Source organism: Pinus tabuliformis, chromosome X, assembly GCF_031772625.1.
Source record: "Pinus tabuliformis cultivar Carrire ecotype Pingquan chromosome X, CPIR1, whole genome shotgun sequence".
In the NCBI taxonomy this organism is placed as follows: Eukaryota; Viridiplantae; Streptophyta; class Pinopsida; order Pinales; family Pinaceae; genus Pinus; species Pinus tabuliformis.
The window spans coordinates 1,028,050,201-1,028,070,361 of NC_142308.1; positions in this window are offsets into that span (position 1 = coordinate 1,028,050,201).

The window sequence follows — 20,161 nt, forward strand, 5'->3', positions numbered from 1 at the left end:
TCCGCCAATTGAGTAGCATCAGCCAGCTTGGGAACTTCTTGATCAATGAAGTCCTTTAGACCATTATCCTCTAATACTGCTTCCATGCGATCCTTCCAAGCTATATAATTCGAGCTGCCATCAAGGGCATACTCGAGTCTTAAACTGTTGAATTCCATTGGTGAAATTGTGATGTGATAAGAATTCGATTTCTATATTCAGGAATCTCAAACTTCGAACTCTTCCCTTCTTGTATATTTTTCTTCTCCTTTGATCAACTTCTCTCTGATACCATGTAGAAATTCCCACTATAGATCAACAGATTATGCAATATACTAAAGAAAAATACAATATCTACTTCTACAACAAACTTTGCGGAAGCTTAATCGAATATGAGCAAGATCAATGAGAACACATATAACTGAGAATGAGAAATCAATCACACATAACACAGAAAAAATAACCCAGGGAAAGCCTTAGCCTGAAACCCCAATCTCTGTATTATCATACAAGTGGAAATCTTGTTCAAGTTACAAAAAGAATCATCTCTCAATCTATCTTGCTATCTCTACAATCAAACAATACAGCTCATAGATTGAATAGACACATTAAATGTCCTCCTCAAGCCCTCCAAGCCTCCTATTTCCTTGCGCAGTTTTTCTTGGGGTCCAGTGATGCCACATGTGTGAATTGGCCTCATCACACTCACAAAAATTGAAGAAGTAACTGTGCAATCCTCAAGGAAAGAATTCCTTCTGCATGCAAGAGATATTCACAATGGAATATTCTAGCAATTGATAGTACACTATCCCTCCATCTGATCTCAACTGGGTCTCTGTCTGAACTGACATGCATGAGTTATTTATGAGAGAATATTCAGTTATCTGAAGTGCAGCAGTTACATGCATGCATGCATTAACTAACTGAACTCATAATTAATTCAACAAACTGTTTGAATTAATCTAACTGGACTTGACTTAGTTAACTAAGCCAACTAATTACAACTCAATATTACAACTCATCCTTATCTCTTTCACTAATGGATAAATTCCTCAATCAATGGAGAAACTATTGCATGTCCCCACAGAGACTTCATGTTTGATTTTTTACAACTAATTAACTCATGGTGAATTAATTAATAATTTTACAAACAGCTGCTAAGATCAAATTCGAATTTTTACTTCTCTATTTTAGTTCAGGGACTAACTAAAATAGGAAGGTATCCCAAAATGCTATTTATAGAAGTACTAAATTTAGCACTTCTATATTTAGCATTTCTTGTTGCTATTTTCAACACAAACAAGTAATGTCCTCCAGATTTGAGTAGTCTACCAACTCCTAGACCCCAGTGTAGGAATGTAAGTATGGTGTAAGAACTTGATGAGTAATGCAGGACTGTGATGTGTTGCATACTTTACATTATCACCACATGTTCCAGCAGACAAGGCTGGCAAGGGTGCCCACGAACCCAGAATGAAGAAGATCATAGGTACATGGATATGTATCAAATGCCTTACACCAATCACGAAGAACACCAATGAGTCCACAGTCATAAATCACAGGCAACATGTTTGGTTCACTGATAGGAAATACATTCATTACCCAGCAATCGATATGTTGATCTAGAAGTGTTGTAGCATACTCACCAAGGCTGGCCCTCATGTCCATCACATTTTGAAATTTTTGTCTCTTCCAACCAAGCCTGCGTAAGTATCTTTTCACAACCATATTCCAATATCCATTTTCTGCAGTAATTTTTTTTTGCTAGATATGCATCTATCTGTGCAAACTCCAATATCTTAGGTGGAGTATGCTCAGATCATACTTGATGTGTAGTGCGTGGTGCAAGAATTCTTCAGAGTGCAGGAAGCCATCGTAAAATGGTGTAGGAATCCCAATACAAGAATTTGTTGCATGGTACAGGAAGGTGAATACAAGACCAAGGCTTGTTGGCATAGGAGAGACATGTATAAAAACATGATCAACTCAGTTTTAAACCTGCAAACACACAAACTATTATTAATGATGTTTAAATTCCATTAAAACAAGGGAAATAGTAAATACTTGCGACAATAACCATTCAAACTAAACAAAAGCATGAGGAATTTCAAGTAAAAGGTGATATAAAGCAAGACAAAATAGAGGCCTAACATCCCCCCATGTTGACCATATTTCATGTCCTCATGCAAGGAAATCAATTGTTGTATTGTCGCTCCCTTGCAAAAAAATAAAATTAAAAACATTTATAGGCATTTGTAATGATGTTCCTGCAATTCTGTGTGATCAACATTTCCTGTGCTAGATAGAGCTTGTTCTAAAAATAGAGTGTCTGTTAGACTCTTTATTTGTTTAGACTGATTTCAAGAAGATCTAACACAAGGGCTGCCATAGGAATACTAAATTGCAAGGATGGTGTTATTACTTGAATAAAATAGCCAGCTTTTAAAAATTTCCAAAAATATCTCGAAGGCATCCTTGATCAGAAGTTTCACTTTAATATCCTCATTGTAAATATGAGTGACATGATTTGAAAGCCATGGTGTTAAAAGTAGACATAATAATACCTTCCCACAATGACCATTTTACCATTATCCATGTATAGTTGAAGCTCCTCTTGTCTAGGCACAGTGAATTACCTACACTAAGGGTCCCACGTCCATAAAAAAAAAAAAAAAAAAAAAAAAAAAAAAATGAAAAAAAATAAAATAATAATAATAATAATAATAATAATAATAATAATTCCAAAAAGGTAGAACTCCAAGGCATAACACCAGAAGGTTTTTAAAGCCATTCTCAAAGAGATATGATAATGAATTCAGGGAAAGACAAAAAAAACCAAGTAAATCATAGTGTAAAATTAACTTTAATACCACAGGCATGGCCCTGCTGTCAGAAGGAGTCTATAGCCTCGACAAGGATGCCTTTTAACCCCATGAAATGTTTGTGTCCCTCCTATTAGATATAGATTTAGAGTCATTTAAGAGCATTTAATTTTTTCTCTTTTCTTAAAACATTAATTGAAGGTTGTTGTCATGGCTTGATAACTGGCTAATGACAATGCCATTCACAAGAGCTAACAAGAATGAACAATTTGGTGATGAGACCTCTCGTCTTCCATCCTTTTCAGTTGAAAGCCATTACCCTATCTTAGTGACTAGTAGCGGTAATGTCATTCTCCTTAGGACCCATGATCATAGTAGGTCAACTCATAATGAGACCTCCTAACCCTCAATTAATCTATTTATTTAAAAAAAACTCTAACTATGATTAACCTTAGATAGGTTACTTAATAGGTGGGGAAGCAAATCTACTCCTTAAGAGCACACGATGGCGTGAAAAGTTTTTAATTACTACTCTTTACTAGTTGGTTGTGCTACCTTAAAGACTTATTTAAAAACATCTAAGATAATAACTAAAAAAATTCTCGAGTTGGTGACGCCAGGGTTCTTATCAAAGCTTGTTAGAATTTTGTAGGTGTTGTCCACCATAGGAGGTTTTTCATCAATCCCTTCGAAGAGGGACTTGAAAAGGTTTTCTAGATGATAGTTTGTTAAAATAGGAGAAACATATTACATGTAACTTATAACAATACCCTTCACTGACATATTGATCAATAATCAAAGTCATTTTATAAAATATGATGCATTAAGTGTGAAGTTCTTCTAACAAGTTGTTAGGTTGTGTTATATTCTTTCCACGACTAGCCCTTGTATTTAACTGGGGGTTAGAGGGGGGGAGGTCATAGGGGGTTTAAGGGGCACCCGTAACCCCACTTTATGGGGTCCGGGGTAGCGCCCCTAAAATTTTTGGTTTTGGACCCTATGTTAGGTTGGGCGGACCCACCTATGGTTTTGTGCATGGTTTTCGCACATGTTTTTTTGGACGCGATGGTTTTTCAGTCAATGGTATTGGATGCTTCGACATGTTATAAATATGTATTATAAAATTGAAAGGAACATAATGAAAAATCAAGCTGGTAGTCCCGGTTTTGGGATCCAGGGGAAATCTCTGTGTATATATGTTTTATGTGTTATGCTCTCGCATTGTTTATTTTCTATGTTTTAGAATTCGTATGCAGGTAATTTCTGTACGGGGTTAAAACCTACATTTGGCATCAGAGCTATTTTGGCTTCAAGGGGACGCCTTTGTTGCTGAGGGGTTTCACTTGGGCCTATGGTAGACCCTGTTTAGTGGGAGATCTGCGAGATCAATTCTGGTGATGAAAGAAGATGGCGAGCAGTGGAATGATGGAGATTGAGAAATTTAATGGTCAGATTTTTGAGTTGTGGAAACTCAAGATGGAGGATCTGGTTGTGGATAAAGTTCAATGGATCGTGGTAGATCTAGGTACTAAACCAATGGGAGTGTCCGATGAAGAATGGAAAAAGTTGGATCGGAAGGCAAAGAGAATAATACAATTGTGTGTCTCAGATTCAATATTGCTGAATGTATTAGGGGAATCTATGGAGAAGGCTTTGTGGGACAAGTTACGGACTTTGTACCAATCTAAGTCTCTGGTGAATAAACTGTTCCTGTGGAAAAAGCTATATAACCTGAGGATGAAAGATGGAGACTCAGTGATAGAGCATATGAATGCATTTATAACTGTGGTAAGTCAGTTAGCATCTTGTTGATATTAAAATTTCAGATGAAGATAAGTGCATCAGTTTGTTGTGTTCTCTACCAGATCCATGGGATAGTCTGGTTATTGCAATAGGTAGCAATGCAACTGCCTTGCAGTTTGATGAAACAGTCTCATCCTTGCTGACGGAGGAGATGAGATGGAAAAATATGGAGAGCCCATAATGGTGATGCCTTGTCTGTACGAGGATGGTCCCAGAACAGAAACAAAAATAAGTCATCGAGTGGGAGATCTAAATCTCCAGGAAAACCTGTAAAGGTGGTGTGCTGGAAATGCGGAAAGGAAGGGCACTACAAAAGGGACTGTAAATCTAAAGCTCCTGATAAAAGAAAGGGATCTGATGATGCTCCTTCTGCAGAGGCGAAAACCACCTCAGATGAAGGTGGGGATGTGTACTTGGCTTCTTCCAGTACACATGTAGATCATGAGGCATGGCTGATTGACTCAGATGCATCCTTTCACTTCACTCCCCATAGACAGTGGTTCTGTGAGTATGAGAAATATGATGGTGGTGATTTCTTCTTAGGGGATGATAGGAAGGTTAGAATCATTGGTCACGGAAAAGTAAAGTTGAAGTTGCAAGGTGGAAGGGTTAGAACACTTCCGGGTGTTCTACATATTCCTGCATTGGCCAGAAATCTAATTTCTGTAAGCAAGTTGGATGATGCAGGTGTAAAAATAGTGTTCGAGAAGGATACTTGCAAAATGGTTTGAGGAGCACTGGTATTGATGCAGGGAGTTCGAATTGGAACTCTGTAAAAGCTGCAAGGTAGCACTGTTATTGATGGGTGCAACAGTTCTGTGGTCCCTGAAAGTGGAGTAGAAAATCTAGTGGTCTCTGGAGAGAAGACCATGTTGTGGCATCAAAGGCTTGGGCATGTTGGAGAGAAGGGCCTTCGAATACTTCATAGTAAAGGTATGGTAGAAGGTATGAGTAATAGCTCTCTGGATTTTGATTTCTGTGAAAATTGTGTATATGGAAAGTAGAATCGGGTGAGTTTCCCCTCTAGTAGTAAAAGGGCGAAACAAATATTAGATCTTGTGCACAGTGATGTGTTTGGACCTGTGAAGGTTCCATCACTGGGTAAGTCTGTGTACTATGTATCATTTATAGATGACTCCTCAAGGAATACATGGATATATTTCCTTAGGAAGAAATCTGAAGTCTTTGACAGGTTTAAAGAATTTAAGGCTCTCGTGGAAAATCAGACAGAGAAGAAGATAAAGGTGCTGAGGACAGATAATGGTGGAGAGTTTTGCAGCAAGGAATTTGAAGAATTCTGTAAGAAGTGTGGTATAGCACAGTAGAAGACTACTCCATATACACCTCAACAAAATTGAGTTGTAGAAAGAATGAATAAGACATTGATGGAAAGGGCAAGAAGCATGCTTAGTGGTGCCGGGTTAGGATAGGAATTCTGGGCAGAGGTAGAGGATATTGCATGTTACCTGGTCAATAGGTCACCTTCATCAGCGTTGGAGGATAAGACTTCACAAGAGGTATGGACTGGTAAGAAACCCTCTCTTCACATCTAAGGGTATTTGGATGTGATGCATATGTACACGTTCCAAAGGAGAAACGAACCATGTTGGATAGTAAATCTGAAAAGTGCATCTTTATTGGGTATAAGGATGGTTTAAAGGGTTATAAGCTTTGGAACCCAGTGACACGAAAGGTTGTGTACAACCGAGATGTGATGTTCAGAGAGGTAAAATATGTTATTAAACATGAAGTCCATCCAAAGGAACCTGAGAAGATAGAGTTTGAGCTTAAGGAGGAAGAATCAGACTCTACAGTAGATGAGGAATCAGAAGATGAAGAACCAAAAACTCCGAGGTGTGAGAAGATCAGTTCGAGAAAGAAGGAAGCCAGAAAGGTATAGTCAATCTAATTTTTGTTCAAATTTTGCTTTATCTATTACTGACGATGATCCCAGAACCGTGAAGGAAGCAGTAGATTCAGAGGATGGCAAACTCTGGAAAGAGGCCATGGTTGATGAAATGGCATCTTTGCACAAAAATGAGGCTTGGGATCTGGTGGAGTTGCCGGCTGGAAGGAAACCCATTGGTAGCAAGTGGGTGTTCAAGGAGAAGACAAATGCAGAAGGAAAGGTGGAGAAATACAAAGCTCGGTTGGTAGCAAAAGGTTATTCCCAAGTGCCGGGAATTGATTTTGGTGATATTTTTTGTCCTATTGCCAAGGTAACTTCTATTAGATTACTTTTATATGTTGCTGTTGCTTTTGATTTTGAGGTAGAACATATGGATGTGAAGACAAAATTTCTTCATGGGGATCTGGAAGAGGAAATATACATGAAGCAACCTGAAGGCTTTGCATTGAATGGTAAGAAAGAACTGGTATGCAAGTTAAAGAAGTCTCTGTATGGGTTAAAACAATCACCAAGGATGTGGTATCAGAAATTCGATACATTTATACGGGGACTTGGCTTCACCAGAAGCAAATCAGATCACTGTGTGTATTTTAAATTAATTGGTGACCATGTTATTTATCTGGTCTTGTATGTGGATGATATGTTGCTGGTTGGAAATTACAAAGAAATTATCTAGGATTTGAAGACCCAATTGTCCTCCAAATTCAACATGAAAGATCTTGGTGCTGCAAACTATATTTTGGGCATGGAAATTAAAAGAGATCGGGCAAAGAGGAAGCTCTGGTTAAACCAGAGGAAGTATGTCGAGACAATACTAGAGAGGTTTAATATGCAGGATAGTAAACCGGTGAAGGTTCCTATTCCTGTAGGTGTGAGGTTATTTGCTGAACATTGTCCCAAGACACAAGAAGAGGAAGAGGACATGTCCCGTGTTCCATATGCAAGTGCAGTCAGTAGCTTGATGTATGCAATGGTCTATACTAGACCAGACATTGCACATGCAGTGGGAGTATTGAGCTAGTTTATGTCAAAACCAGGGAAGGAGCACTGGACAACAGTGAAGCGGGTTTTCAGGTATTTGTGTGGCACTAGCGATTATGGTTTGTGCTACCAAGGAAGATCAGGATTGGAAAAAATGTTGGATATTCATGGCTTTGTTGATGTAGACTGGGCTGGAGATCTAGATCAGAGAAGATCTACAAGTGGGTATGTGTTTAACCTATTTGGAGGTGCAGTTAGTTGGATGAGTAAGAAACATTCTGTAGTGGCACTATCAACTACAGAAGTAGAATACATCGCAACCACTCATGCAAGAAAGGAAACAATTTGGTTGCAGAGATTGTGTTCAAGTATGGGGTTAGTATAGGGAGCTATAAGGATAGACTGTGACAGCCAAAGTGCAATTTTCTTGGCAAAGAACCCCGCATATCATTCAAAGAAAAAGCACATTGATGTTTAGTATCACTTTGTGAGGGATATGATAGAAGACAAAAAGGTGTTGTTAGTAAAGCTGGACACTTTGAAGAATACTGCAGATGCATTGAAAAAATCTGTGAGCTCTGAGAAGTTCTCTTGGTGTAGAGAGACAATGGGCGTTTCAGGCCTGGAAAAATGACTAAGCTCTCTTGTGGCCCCCTGTGGAAAGAAAAAAACAAATGGGAGAATTTTGGGTTGTGTTATATTCTTTCCACGACTAGCCCTCGTAGTTAATCGAGGGTTAGAGGAGGGGAGATCACAGGGGGTTTGAGGGGCACCCGTAACCCCACTTTATGGGTTCCGGGGTAGCACCCCGGAAAATTTTGGTTTTGGACCCTATGTTAGGTTGGGTGGACCCACCTATGGTTTTGTGCATGATTTTCGCACATGTTCTTTTGGATGCGATGGTTTTTCAGTCCATGGTATTGGACGCGATGGTTTTTAGTCCATGGTATTGGATGCTTCGGCATGTATAAATATGTATTATAACATTGAAAGGAACATAATGAAAAATCAAGCTGGTAGTCCCAGTTTTGGGATCCAAGGCAAATCTCTGTGTATATGTGTTTTATGTGTTATGCTCTCGCATTGTTTATTTTCTGTGTTTTAGAATTCATATGCAGGTAATTTTTTTACGGGGTTAAAACCTACACAAGTCTCACCACGAGAGTGCATAATAATAGAAATTTCAAAAGATGCGCTTTTAGGGAATCACAATTTCAAGAGTGTTGTTATACATCTTTATTCATTACTCTCATATTACCCTACCCTATTTTTAAAGAGAGAAACATCACCTTTAAGTGTAAGCGTATTTCTAATGTAGCCATGTGTGTAACAAAATGTTGGATCTACTTACACTTAGTTTTAAAGAATAAACTTCAAGACGTATCAGAGTATGAGCAACCAATTTCTTTAATTGATATAGTACCAAGAGTTGCTAAATGATCAAGGAATAAGATGTGTTGATGACTTCTTGAAACCAGGATTCAATGACATCCACATATTTATTATTCTCCAACTTATGCAAGTCTTCCACAGTTTGATAGCCACTCTCCTAGAGGCACAAGTGATCTGGTGAAAGACAAAAGATAAATCCCTCAAACTCGGGCTCAAATATCTTCTTTTCAGATTGATAAGAATGGTTGAGAGAAATTCTATGGTTTTGAGCTTCAACAACATTTTTAGAATAGGTTCCAATGAAATATTTATCCTCTGATGGTATTTGATTTATATCTTCCTATGGTGAATGTTCTGTGGTAATGGGGGAAGTTTCCAAATTCATTCCCTTTCCCAACATGGAAGGTGTAACATTTTGTTCAATAGGGGAATTAGCGGGAAGAATAGGTGTTTCAAATTGTTGTGCAACCTGATGGTTTAGATTAGGGTTTAGGATATGGTTTGGGCTAGGGTTTTGGTTAAGGCTTGGACTAAGATTTGGATTAGGATTAGGATTAGGCTTTGGACTAGGGTTAGGTCTAGGTTTCTGATTAGGGTATGGGTTAGGGTTAGGTCTAGAGTATGGATTAGGGCTAGGTTTAGGGTATGGGCTAGGATTAGGTCTAGAGTATGGATTAGGGCTAGGTCTAAGGTATGGATTAGGGTTTGGGCTAGGATTAGGGTAAGGTTTCACATGCAGCTGGGACCATGGAGGAGGATGACTTGGTGATGCATTGGAAAGAAATTGTGGTTGTTTTTGATGCTCATGTAATTGAATTTGCATGGGATATTTCCCTAGAGAGAAGGATCCAAACCATTCTTGAGGCCATGGGGATATCTGGCTCGAGGATGAGGTCCAAGGAGAGGGCCATTGTGGCCATGAAGTAAGGTATTAATTTGGATGAGGACTAGAATTTTTCCATGAAACTACAAGATTATAAACATGTTGAGGAACCTGCTTGTTATAGATATATTTGGGCACTGCAACCCCAATCATATATGTCCATAAACCAAGGGTTCTGAGTCCCTAAAAGTGTTGTTTCACACCCTAAAGGAACAAGGTCACCTGATTACATCATCTCCCAGAAGTTCTCCATGGAAAATTGCTCATAACTGGTCAAAACTGGACCATACAAACTACTCAGTGCTAAGGGTGCAATGCATCTCACCTGCTACATGCAAAAAGTGTGATGCATACTGAAAAACCCTTCTGTAGGGTGTGATGGGCGAGAGTAGACAAATGGCAGAGATAGTTTGCAAGGCGGACGATCATGGAATCTTCTAGAAACTTCTCCTATGACACTTACCTCTCTGAATTCACCCAAGGATGAGTAAGATATCATGAATCTCCAAGTGGAACCAAGAACTATCAGAGAGAGGACACTAATCAAAATCCCAGAAGCTGACTCATCCCCCTGCAAACAACTATATATGGATCCCTCATCCTAGATATCCAAAGGTTGGAATCTTGTATTTTGTAAGGAAGTGCTATTGGTTTCTTAGTGGAACATCATAGTGTTGGCTGATCTAAGCTTTTCATGAGGTGAAGAAGGGCTTTCATGCTGGGAGGATGACACTGGGTCGGATGAATGGGTTGTAATCCTCTCTTCTACTATTTCTATCAATAAAGCTATTTGAGTTTTCTTCCACATTCTTGTATGTTTGATGATATATGCATTTGTGTGGTCAATATATATCTGGTCCTATATTGTTTATGATTGTAGATCTCTGTACTTTGATGGTATTATGCTTCTTTGACTTTACAGGTGCTCTTTGAAGCGGGGTAAACAAGGAAGGAGTGGCAAAGGTCTGTCAGTGGGGAGAGGGAACAAGCAAGGGGCCAAGCGAAAGACTAAGGTTGATACTCTTTGCTTCTCTCTCATCTACTTCTCATAAAGGAAAACGAAAATAACTTTAGTTTGTTTGTTTCTAAGATAGTTACCCGTCTTAGCGGGACTAGAAGCTCTGAATGGACACTAGATTTCCCGATAACAAAATGGCGACTCCACTGGGGAGTGAATAGCTTGTTTGCTTATCTATATTTGTTTGCTTTATAAACTACAGACGGAGCCTGAAGTTAAGCCAGCTAGCCTTCGAACTGCTTTTGCTATGCAACTGCAAAGTAGATCAATGTTGCTTCAGTCTATCTCCGGGTTTTGTTTATAAACTGAACAATTGATTTGCAAACATCCTAATTTCCCTGGTGGTGGCTCAAGTAACCTCATTAGATCAGCCCCTATGATTTGTATTTACTGACTATCATTAGCTCGGCCTAAATCCCTGAACTAAGCTGCAAACTGTGACCAAAAACCAAGTTAAAGTCTCATCCCTGTACCATCGCACCTTCTCTTCTAGGAAATCTAGATGCATCACACCTCCCATGTGCAGTAGGTGAGATGCATCCTTGTTTCCCTGTGTTACAGGTGCGATGATCAGATAAGACTAATTCTGCCTCCAGATTTTGGTTTTTTCTTCACTCTCTTCAACTTTATTCAAGAGTTTTGTTGTTTGTGATCAGTATACCACTGTACAAACTCCCTTCCTTTACATTATTCAGCCTCCATTTTACAAAGAATTGTGAATGTTTTTATGTATTGTTCGCCATTTACAGTTCCCCTTTACAAAGAAGTAGCTTAATCGAACTGTCATCTTTTGATTTGGAAGTCTCGAAAGTGTCATTTTCAGTCAAAGAAAAGAATCCTACTGTTCTTGATAGTTGATTACATTGTTACTCTTGTATTTGATTTGAATTAAAAAAATTTCAAGTGTCGAAAGCAGTTTTCGATTCAAAATCGCAAAGTTTCGTCATTGTCTTCTTTTCGTCTTTTGAAGAGAAAATTGTTAGTACTGTCGCTTTGAAAAGATAATTCAAATTTGTACTTAGCATTCCTTTTGTCATTCACACATTAAGGAAGCGGAAAACAAATACATGCATGTGCCTTTGCATTTTGACTGCTTGTTTATTTTTATTTAGGACAGTGCATCTAGTGTGTGCTCTCTGCTCTATGTTGAAAGAATCTTGCTTCTCTTTCCTAAGTAGCTAGGATTTTCATTGCAAAAAGAAGAATAAATGACTTTTTATCATCTTAGATTGCATTTTAGGAATTGTATATCTACATCACGCGGTGAACCTTAAAGGCAAACTTCTTAAGAAAGATCAACTGTAAAATAAATTCAATGAACATTAAAACGCTTTGGAACCTAACGCACAACATTTAGAAGTCTAGGCTAGAGACGTATTCCGGTGTCGTAAAGCCTGGTAACTATCGCTTTCATTGTAGGTTGGGCAATTCCTCCTCTTTAAGACGACAAGTGCTAGTACGGACTTGTGCTCCCATGTGCCGTCGAGTTTATATTGGGAGACCATAATAGGCTATATCCTTTATCCTTAGGAAGCCGTGTCTGTCACCCTATTGATCGTAATGCACTGAACACAACATTCGGGAAGATTGACTGTCATACCGTAAAAAGTATTCTGCAGTTTTGTGATTAGTTTGGTAATCCCTCTGTCTAGATTTCTAGAGTAGTCTCTTTCATTCCTTTTCAGACTCCTTAAAGGAAAAGGTCCATCTGAGCACTTGTCACTTCAGGCTCATTAAAAATCGAAGGTGACTAGAGTCATCTTTAGCTTTTTCTCGAATCTTAAAAATTGAAAAAGCAAGTTGTGTCAAAGCGTCATAAAATTTATTTTAACCGGAATAACGTCACTGTTCCCTCGTTGGTCTTAGGTTGAGAAAATGGAGTCCACCAACAAAGGATTTCCCCTTGGGGGAAATCCTAGTCCTTTCTTCTCTTGGGGGGGATGTTGGTGCACCTCATATGGCTACGTTGTCCCTTCTAGGACTGACAATCGGCTTGCTAATATGGCTCTTCTCGACCTCTGTCGTCCAAACCACCGTGATTCTTGAACAATCAAGTCAGCAACTAGATGATACTATAGTTACCCCCCAACCTTCTACTTCATTTGTTTCTCCCTCCCCTCCTTCCTCTTCGCTTGGTGAAGCTGGTAAAGCTAAAAACCAAGTAACTGAGAAGAAGAAGAAAGGGAAGGAGAAGGAGAAGAAGAAGAAGGAGCCAAAGGCAAAAAGGGGCAACCATGCATCATCTAGCGAAAATCCACACACTACACCATCCAAACCTAAATCTCCATGTGTCATTTGCAAAGGAGACCACTATCATTAAGATCTTCCTTGCATCCCTTGGATCTTAAGGGACTAGTCTCCTCATTTGCACAATCTAGTTTCATCAACCTCTGATGATCATGTTGAGAGTACACCATCAACTAGTGAAAATGAAGTCTCTGGGCAGAAAGGAAAATATAAATTTCCTTGTAGACTGTGTGAAGGCGATCATGCCGTCCACCGTTGTCCCTTCCTGGATGAAGCTAAAAGAGTCTTGGATAACTGTCCTGCTTCACCGCTACGGCTTCCTCCTGGGTACAAGAAACTCTTGTCGAGTCCATCGCTAGTTGGAAATCCGACTGACACACCTTTGTCGTCGATCGAAGCATCTATCATTGAAGATAAATCCTCTGAGTCCACACTGGGCCAAAGTCAACAGGTCGAGGCGGCAATCAACCCAGTCTTGTCTTCAGAAGGCTCATCTTCAGATGATACAATCACCGAAGAGAATAAGAACGACACCATTCAAATTCCTTTCGTAAACACAGAGTCCGACGAACATGGGGGCAATCTACCCGTTCCCTTACTGTAGCAAGGAAGTTCATCAGGGTCATATACGGCCGTTTATTCGGTCCCACATCTAAGCAACCTAGTCGCTTCCTTCGACTAGAATCTACTAGGCAGACCCCGTCTACCGTCTAATGTACCATTCTGAATCATTGTACAAGCTTACAGAATGGTCATGGTCTGTACTATAATAGATGAAGGGGCTTCTATGAGTATCCTTTCCTCAACTTCTTGGAAAGTGATTGGTTCGCCATCGCTTCTGCCCGAGATGCGAAATCTGACAGGCTTCGACAAAGGAACCAGTCGAGCGTTAGGGATCCTTCCAAATTTGCCTATAATTTTGAGAGGGAAAACCGTTTATTTGAACGTAATGGTAGTCCAAGGACCTTTAGATTATAATCTGCTCCTTGGGCGTGACTACATTTATAGCATGGGAGCCATTGTCTCCTCGCTCTTTCGAGTGATGTGTTTTCTGCATGAAGGCAGAGTGGTCCATCTCGTAGACCAGCTTTCATTCCCCGGCTCACACACAACTAATAGTCAAATTCTATCCCTAACTGGTCTTTTCACGCAAAGAATGTCTCATCAATCTCTAGTCTAGCCACCTGATGAGCGCGAGTAATTCGGTGATTGTGACTGAAACCGAGGGGGCATGCACCCTGGTCTGCTCCGACAGGAAAACCTCGGGTATAGGGTAGGTTTCCACGAAGGATATATGACTAGTCTGACACACCCATTCGATTAGGAAAATGGGATTGGACCAGAATAAGATACCTCCATCAGAAGGTATGCCTTTCCTGATAGAACAAATTTTTTGTCTGCAAATTGAAGGGTAACCTGGAAACTCTACTTCACTATACCTGGGGGCATGCAAACCTTTTCGCATACAAGTGAAAAGCAACCATTTATTTTCTTAGTTTGTAGGTTCTTAACCCTTTAGACTCGTAGGATTGGTCATTCCTAGCTTACATAAAGAAAGGATCCGAAGCAAAGTTTCGAATGGTGCAAGCTCCTTAAAAATTGAACCTATCAATGAGACATCCTTATTATACGACTGGCACGAGCAATTTTACGCAAAATTTCAAGCTCGTTAAAAATTAAACCTAAGCAGTGAGCATATGTTCCACCAGAGTTTAAGATCATTAAAAAATGAACCAACCTCTGGTAAATAACCATTGTGAATGCATTATCATCAGCTTTTGAGCCTTGGTCGTGTTCTTACCATCACCTCCACTCTGTTTAGCCAATCATATGCCTCCATTTGATTGTTTACCCTTTTGAGGAACAACTGCGATGAGTGGTTCTGTTAGCCATCCTCTTAACACTACCGTGATTGGAAAATTCCAAACGTTACCTAGAACCAGCTGCTACCAGAAAATATCACCCGTTCCTCAAAAAACGAGTCTCCTTTAAGCTCTTTTCATATGACTCGTAAAATATGAAAAGATTGCCGAGCAATTGGCCTCTCCAGCTCATTAAAGCTATTGGAAGTGCCATCCATCCTCTAGATTTTAATCTTTTTGGACCTGAGGGATCATTACACAAAAAGATCAAGTGTTTGTCTTGTTCGGCTCATTAAAACTATCGAAAATTCATCCCTTTCCTATTATTGTATACTTTTTCGAACTTAAGGGATTATATGACGAAAAAGGATTATTAGAGTTACCTTTCCGTCCCTTTTCAGACTCTCTAAAATTGAAAAAGGACCGAGTTATCTTTGTCGTTAAACTCGTTAAACCGATAGCGACAAACTTGTCCATGCTGACAAGAATGAGTTTCACTGTCACTAGGCTCGTTAAAACATAGCGACGTGTTTGCCTGAAGGGAAAATTATAGAACAAGCATATGTTATCCTCCTCAATCTTGATAAAAATAAAGAGGTACTGGTCAGCAATGACTGAGGAAAAATTGGGAAGAAAACTTGAAGAAACTTTATTGGTAGCAAGTCGCTCTTGAACATGACACTTTCACTTCATCACCATGATTGAGTCAGGTTGGGTTATTCCGTTCACCGGTCATATTACCATTGGTCCATCGTACCATCCATTATTGTGGTTAAAGCTACCAATCCACTTCAGTGTCGCTAATATGTTCAAGAGAAGTCACTCAGAGAATTCACCAACCCAGCCAGATCGTTTTCACCTCCACAAAATAATTTGCTCCGTTTCGTGTCGTAGATGTGGGATTCATTAAGGCCTTACTACGACGGGTCACTTCTTGTCGACGATAGCTCATTATCCAAGAAGTCGATCTAGGAACAACCCTTTCAGTACTTTGAAGCTTGCATGCCTAAATGGCAAGTTTCTCACTTTCGGCGACAGGTTTACATCAATGGCCTTCAACCGAAAGATTTTGCATGGTGTTCGACGCCAAGTCCCTTTTTCACACCACGTGAATTGTACTGTCGTACCTTGAGGGTCATCAACATTATCGGTGATTCCTCTCACACCTGTTAACAACTTACATCATTGGCTGGTAATCAAGGGATGTATTCCCATGTTCGACTCCAGAACATCTTTTCACATGGATCGACTTGTACCTCGGGCGAAGATTGAACGAGTTTGAAGACCCCAGATCTAGTTTCATCCATCCGAGCTGCAATATATTCAGGAAAATAAAGGCATCAAATGTACATTATCACTACATAGATGATCATCTGAATCAAAGGATGATGGCTCTATCAGAATCATTAGTCTACCACACAAATGTTTGTCTGTCCTATGTACATGAAAATGAATTTATAAAGCTGAGCATGGGAATGCCCGCCTCAGCTAGATCATGAAAATATTATGAAGATAATCTATCGTATTGTATCTTATTACAGGTCGCCTTCTGGTTCGAAAAACCTCGGATCCTCATGATAAAGCATTTCACCCGACATAAAAAGATTTTCGACCTCATGCTTTAGGGGGCAACTATTATAGACATATTTGGGCACTGCAACCCCAATCATATATGTCCATAAACCAAGGGCTTATGAGTCCCTAAAAGTGTTGTTTCACACCCTAAAGGAACAAGGTCACCCAATTACATAATCTCCCAGAAGTTCTCCATGGAAAACTACTCAGAACTGGTCAAAACTAGACCATACAGACTATTTAGTGCTAAGGGTGTGATGCATCTCACCTGCTACATGCAAAAAGTGCAATGCATACTGAAAATCCCTTTTGTAGGGTGCGATGGGCGAGAGTAGACAAATGGCAGAGACAGTTTGCAAGGTGGATGACCATGGAATCTTCCAGAAACTTCTCTTGTGACACTTGCCTCTCTGAATTCACCCAGGGATGAGTAAGAGATCATGAATCTCCAAGTGGAACCAAGAACTATCAGAGAGAGGACACTAATCAAAATCATAGAAGCTGACTCACCCCCTGCAAACATCTATATATGGATCCTTCATCCCAGAGATCCAAAGGCTGGAATCTTGTATTTTGTAAGGAAGTGTTGTTGGTTTCTTGGTGGAACATCATAGTTTTGGGTGATCTAAGCTTTTCATGAGGTGAAGAAGGGCTTTCATGCTGGGAGGATGACGCTGGGTTAGATCAATGGGTTGTAATCCTCTCTTCTACTCTTTCTATCAATAAAGCTATTTGAGTTTTCTTCCACATTATTGTATGTTTGATGATGTATGCATTTGTGTGGTCAATATATATCTGGTCCTATATTGTTTATGATTTTAGATCTCTGTACTTTGATGGTATTATGCTGCTTTGACTTACAGGTGCTCTTTGAAGTGGGGTAAACAAGGAAGGAGCGGCAAAGGTCTGTCAGTGGGGAGAGGGAACAAGCAAGGAGCCAAGCGAAAGACTGAGGTTGGTACTCTTTGCTTCTCTCTCATATACTTCTCATAAAGGGAAAAGAAAGTAACTTTAGTTTGTTTGTTTCTAAGATAGCTACCCGTCTTAGTGGGACTAGTAGCTCTGAATGGACACTAGATTTCCCGATAACACTACTCAGGATAATAAACATTATTCCAAGTATCAAATGATGATGGGTTTTGAGTTATACCTGGTAGTTTATTCGATTCCTTACTTTATTTCCTGAGTACCCTTAGTAATCTTGGTAGTGATGGGAAATTTTATGTTAAATGATCCTCTTCACAAATTTTGCAAACTTTCTAGCTACTAAGTGGACACTTTCCAAGGAAGTGTTTCTTTCTACAGTTGGCACAAAAGATAAGTAGTTATTCGTCATCCTTCTTCTGCTCCTCCTGCAAATAATCCAATTTTGAAATCAAAGATTTAATAATATTATTTTTATGTTCAAGTAAAATATTATATTTTGCACTTGTTAATTCTTCATTGGATGAGTTGCATGTCTCTATAGTGGCATCAAAACTCCTCATTGAATCATTCCTCAAAATACCAGTTTCATGTTTTCAACAAGACAACTAGTACATTTGTTATCACATGAACGGTGTCCATATATATGTAGGGGGGGTTCTTACAACACCAGAGAAAATGAAAAACCTTAAAGCAACAAATATATGCAGGAAATAAATAAATTCAAATAACATAAAATTGCAAGAGAAACTAGGTGAAGGAAAATTCCAAATCCAACAGGTCACCAAGGTCAATCCCCTAAGCGCTTCCCCGGTAATGATTCCAAAATGTTGGGTGCAGTATAGGGAATATTAATGTACCAACATTTAATTGTCAATTTGGGAGTTTGTGAACTTTGAGGCACAAGACTGGAAATGCCAGAGAGAGCCCCTCACAACCTCCAAAGCAAATTCTAGTCTAACTTGCGCATTAATCTCAAAAAATTAAATGGAATCCTGCACTTTAAAGGAAATTCAAGAAAACAACAATCCTGACAATTGAAATCACACGGAAAACAAAATGCAATCCTGTACTATTAGCAATTGTGAAAGGAAATCCTAATTATGGGCAAACAGAAGGTAAATCCTAACTAGAAACCAAGTAATGCCATAACAACATCAAAATGGAAGACTGTAAATGTTGGAATAAATTCAAGGCCAATTCAACACCATTCTTTGTAAAAATCAAAATAACAAATCTGCACTAATTATGCCACATCTATCTCTATGTAACAAAATCCCTTTCAAGAAATTACAACCTGAAAGCATCAACAAACCTTGGCAGGTAAATTTATTGTGTAAACAAATCTATGAAAGAAATTGATCCCATATAAATTCTCTCACCTTATTTGTCCTTAAAAATAAATCTTGGGAAGTTGACCAAAAGTCTAAAGGTAACCACAATGGGGGAGAAACATTTTCAATTTCAAACATAATGTAATTTCCTTTCATCAATGTCGACTCTACAGTATACAAGAATCACAATTTCGAATGATAGAAATGTATATGCGGTCTATGCTTCTGAGTAATATGCAGTCTCTATAAGCATAGTCATTTAATATTTGATAAATACTTCGATACCTCTGTTATCACTGTAAAAGTTTTTAAAAATTTTGGACAGCTCGCATGGTTCCAAAGTTTTTATGTTAAACATGGTCAAGTCATTTTTATATTTTTAGAGTCTAAGTCATAGGGTTAGAGTCTCATATCCATCTTCAAAAAAAGTTCAACAACCTTGTTTGGTCCTTATGGATCCCATGTCATTTTTAAAGTTTCATGTGTCTGGTCATTTCAAACTTTTGAACACGCTACGAAACTGTCTAGGTGTTTTTGTAGTGCAAAGTCCTGAAATAACACTACCTACTCTACGAAATCGGGGATTTGTAGTTAGGTGTTTTCCTAGCGCAAAACCCCGAATTTACAATGGATCCGCTACAAAATCGGGGATTCATGTTAAATCTTGTCTAACTATCAAATCCACCAGAATCCATTAGATTTTCATCATCAGGTGTTAGTCCATGAACCTTACCACTTACATGAAACCATTCATATCCATCATTAGATTCATTAGGGGTCATTTGTCCGCAGTCATTTCAAATTTCAAAAAAGGAAAGAGTTAGTTGATCTTGGTCATATTCGTGTTGATATTGCTCATATTCATGCAAGAGATACTTGCTATTGTTCTTAAGTTTGAAGTAAACAAGCCCAGGGTGAGCAGAGACCAAAATTCTTCCCACGCTTCAAGCGAGGCAACTCTTCAATTAAGTAAGACATTTTCTTCCAGGTTGTTCTATCTGCAGGGATTTCAAAGGAGATATGTCAGAAGAAAGAAAAAATCACAAGTCAGGCCGATGTTTAAGAACTGAACCTAAAGGCTTAGATGCTCTGACAAAGGATAAATCAGTGGAAGAAGCCTTCAAAAAAGTAGGTTGCTGGAGGTTTTGTGAGAAACTACAAGGAGGACATAGCCAGGTGACTAAGGAATTTGCTCTTAAATTCACAGGTTTACATACAAATATTGGAGTGTTAGAATTGCCAGTTTCTCCTGAAGTGATATCTTTAGTCACAAAAATTCATATAGGTCAGGAAAAATGGTTTAAGAATTTCAAGTTTGAAATGGCACCCTGCAAGATATTCCTGAAACCAGAGTTTGTAGACACAGATTTGACTAAAGCAGTGCCAAGGGGTTATGTTAAAGATTCATTTTCCAACTCACTCTCATGCATAC